Source organism: Balaenoptera borealis (genome assembly GCF_965194805.1).
Source record: "Balaenoptera borealis genome assembly, chromosome: 4".
NCBI lineage: Eukaryota > Metazoa > Chordata > Mammalia > Artiodactyla > Balaenopteridae > Balaenoptera > Balaenoptera borealis.
The window spans coordinates 41415304-41419571 of NC_138861.1; the positions used below are offsets into that span (position 1 = coordinate 41415304).

A 4268-nucleotide genomic window follows, 5' to 3' on the forward strand; every position below is an offset into this window, starting at 1 on the left:
TGGCACAAAAAACGGTTTCAAATCCCTGCTCAGGCTCTAGTTCTACTGAAATACCTGTGACTAAAGCACCAGGCTCCTCTCCCTAACCTTGACCTACTTGCCCAATCTCTTCTGCTTTAAAAGCTTGTTCTTTTCTCCACCCTCAAACTAACTCCCTTCAGGCCTCACCTCAGGATTCCCTACACCTACCCTACCTCCCCACTCAGGTGTCCTTTCTATATAGTCTCATGACAGCCTGTTTTTACCCCAAACATATCCCTTACCACATGGACCCAGCATCCCACAATTTAACTTAAGTTTTTTGTTTTTTTTAAAATTAATTAATTAATGTATTTATTTATTTACTTTTGGCTGTGTTGGGTCTTCATTTCTGTGTGAGGGCTTTCTGTAGTTGTGGCGAGCGGGGGCCACCCTTCATCGCGGTGCGCGGGCCTCTCACTATCGTGGCCTCTCTTGTTGCAGAGCACAGGCTCCAGACGCGCAGGCTCAGTAGTTGTGGCTCACGGGCCCAGTTGCTCCGCGGCATGTGGGATCTTCCCAGAAGAGGCCTCGAACCCATGTCCCCTGCATTAGCAGGCAAATTCTCAACCACTGCGCCACCAGGGAAGCCCAACACTTAAGTATTTTAAATATCACAAGTGGCCATGAATCTCCAGGACAGGTAGTAATTTGTCAGTCTGCTGAGGCATGAAATAGGATTGCTACAGCTGAGGAGTTGCTGAGCCAGTCAGGAGCCTGACCACCCAGGGTCCACATTGCTACATGATGCTATTTAATGTGCACAACAAAGCTCTAAGTGAAGTCATATTATTCTCATTTTATAGATAAAGAGTTTGATGAAATCACAAATTAGAGTAAAACTAGAGGATCTGGAGATTTTCAAAGGTCTTTAGTCCATTTTAGACTATTTTTTCTGACTCGACATAAGGAGGTGAGCTCCCTGAAGGCAAGAAATTTGTCTTTAATCTTGGCACCCCCAGGGCACATACTGGGCCTGACAATAGTAGGTGCTCAATAAATGGCTTCCTGATTAATGAAATTCATAAGAATTCTGCCTTCCCTCACAAAAAGGGAATTTCCTGGAGGTCATGGCCTCCATCTCCATCCCGCTGAATTCCCAGCTTCTAGAAAAAGTACCTGTCTCATAAAAATTAAAAGTATTTATTGGGGCTTCCCTGGTGGCGCAGTGGTTGAGAATCTGCCTGCCAATGCAGGGGACACGGGTTCGAGCCCTGGTCTGGGAAGATCCCACATGCCGCGGAGCAACTGGGCCCGTGAGCCACAACTACTGAGCCTGCGCGTCTGGAGCCTGTGGTCCGCAACAAGAGAAGCCGCGATAGTGAGAGGCCCATGCACCTCGATGAACAGTGGCCCCCGCTCGCCACAACTAGAGAAAGCCCTCACACAGAAACGAAGACCCAACAGAGCTAAAAATAATAAATAAATTTATTTATTTAAAAAAAAAAAGTATTTATTAATTGACTGTCTAATTTGTGTATGACACCTGACATACATTTTATTTTATTGAGGATTTTCTATAAATGTCTTTGAACATCAAAATAAGGTACAAAAATATAAATAAGACCAATTTTATAGATAATTAGTAATGCTTTTAAGTTTTCAACTTATCTGTTCTTTGGAATAACTTGAACATCAGTCTCCTGGATTATTATACAGGAAGCTTTTACTTATACTAGGAGGGAAATTTTGTTTTGTTTTGGCTATTGATCATCAGTACACATGCGACTGGTACACACAAGTGTACTTTTGTGTTGTTACTGCTGTTGTTGTGAAATCAAGGTACCACTTTATTAAATGAGTCAATTCACACAATATGAGCATCAATATAATTACAATTGCAAACAAATTTTTTACAACAAGGATGGACCGATTTTCAGATTTCCAAATCAGAGTAAACTGTACATTTACACAGAATTGTCTTTGCATGAAGCCCAAAAGGGAACAGCATAAAAATGAGTGTTTCTGTAGCCCCTTTATTTCTGCAGCCCCTTTATTTCTGCTGATCAGTGGTTTGTTAGAAAGGAGCTGCAGGTTTGTTACCTAAGGTCTGAGACAGTAGAAGAGTCAAAGGTGTCGCGAATTCACTGTAAACCACTTCATGCCTGAACATCAGCTAATTCTGGAGGAAGTGGAGTCTTAGGATACTTATTCTCAAAGTGCTGCTTGAAGGTCTTAGGGTCTGGCATTTGTGTCCTACAGACAGTGCAGGTATATACTAGGGCACCTTTGGCAGCAGCCTTTTGGTCATGTCCTTGCTTCTTTTGTCCAGCTTGCTTTTTGGCATTTTTCTGCTGAGACTGAATCTTCTGAGGCCAAGAGCCGTATCTTCCTACCTTGGCCTCCTCCCCGCCCTCACCTGCTCACGTGCCTGTGCCTCTGCCGGTCGAGCCAAGTGTACTTTTATATAATCATATTTTTCCTTAGGTTCAAACAGAGTAAAAATATCAGTAATAATATTTAATTTCTTAGTTTTTTCAGACATACTTCATCTTACAGAAACGACAAAAATTCAGGCAGAAATAAATATAATCAGGGGAAACTCTTAATGAAATCCTTTATCATATCAAACTGCAGCATTTACTGAGGCTTAAAATTTGTTCTTGAGAGGGATGAAATTTTATGGTAACATTAGGTCAAAGAAAAAAATGTACACGTTTTTCAATGTCTAGAATGTGTTAAGCATAAAAAGTGTCCTATCTCACAATGCTTCCTTCCTGAGGGATCCAGAAATAGACACATAAAAACCAAATGTGAAATGTACAAATTTCTACTTAGCTCCTTGCCCTTTCCCCTCATTAGCTTCAGTTGAGCTGAGCTTGCTCAGTCACTAATAACTAGGTGCCCCATGTATATTTAGAAGCCTCCTTGCAGAGGCATTTGTTTTTGCCTCTAAGTGTAGAGTTTCAGTAAGCATTTCAGTTAGCTGTTTCTTACATATCACAAAAACCCCAGTTTGTTAAATTAATCACTTTCACTTTTAAAAAATAATGAATTTTCATGTGGTGAGGGATGACAAATGGGAACATTTTACTGAATCCTAATATATCCTGCACCTACGCATAAGTGGTGTGACGAAAATCATCTCCCGGTCAGTGCTCTACCACACCTAAAAAGTCAACAGTGGGATTAGTCATTAAAGGTTTTCTTAGCATGCAAACATTTTAACTGTAAGTCCCTGTGTTAATTTGCTCTATGAATTCATTACTACTCATGTCATCTAGAGGAAATCATGGCCCTGAAAAAATGGCACACATACAGCTAATTTTCCTTTTTTTTTTTTTTTTGGCTGTGCCGCACAGCATGCAGGTTCTTAGTTCCCTGACCAGGGATTGAATCCGTGCCCCCTGCAGTGAAAGCGTGGAGCCCTAACCACTGGACTGCCAGGAAATTCCCATAACAGCTAATTTTTTAATGGAGAGAAAGTCCTGCTAGAGAAAAAGACCCACCTCCTGATATACCAAAGTAGCCAGGAATGAATGCTTCACCATCTTTCTCTACAGCTAGTTTTGATCACAAGGAATAGCAACTTTGAGTTGGAAAATAGGTAAAGAAATTTAGCAAACAGTGTCAGTCAAACCTCATACGTATTTCTTGCTAAGTGATGATTCTAAAAGACAAATCCCCAAAATTCCCACCTACAGCACAAAAGAGGCAAAGATTTAGCTCAGATCCATAGTATAGTTTTATAAATAAATTAAGAAAATATTTCCTAAATTTCTGAGTTAGGGTAGCAGATCAGAGGCAGTTATTTCACTCTCTTTCCCAAATACCAACACAAATAAAGAAGCACAGAAAAAACAGACCACAGCATCAAAATTTTGGAAGCTGAAAACAAATAGACCACAGGTAACTGACTTAGATCCAAGAAACCTGAATCCCAAAACATCAGTAGGAAAACTGAAAACCAACTCAATTTACTCTACAGGATCTTTAAAAAACATGGGAAGTGGCAGCAACAAGAACTTCTGGAACTTGCATTTAGGAAGACTAGGATAAAAGCAGTTTGACCTCCCCTTTTCTGTGGGGAGCAATTGTTCTTCCTCAAACCAGGTGATAGATCAGACATTTATTCTTTAAGAAAGTAAAACTTAAGGTGTCTAGACTATGAAAGTGCCTGGTGCAGTGGAGGGGATAGATCTTGTACCCCAACAGGTGGACTTATCAATTTTATGCATATTGAATGCTTACTGCAGAGACCCCCACCCCTCCTCCCTCACTTAGTGCCCAGAATGCTAGCAAGAAGGCAC

General features: G+C 40.9%; 1 pseudogene across 1 annotated transcript in view; it reads right to left on the bottom strand.

The window, feature by feature from the left end:
* Nucleotides 1–1461: 1461 nt before the first annotated feature.
* Nucleotides 1462–4268, bottom strand: part of LOC309628476 (zinc finger protein 706 pseudogene) — a 4068-nt pseudogene continuing 1261 nt past the window's right edge. Inside the window, exon 2 of the transcript in view lies at nucleotides 1462–2380. The product of the transcript in view is annotated as a zinc finger protein 706 pseudogene (transcript). The remainder of the gene's footprint in view (nucleotides 2381–4268) is intronic.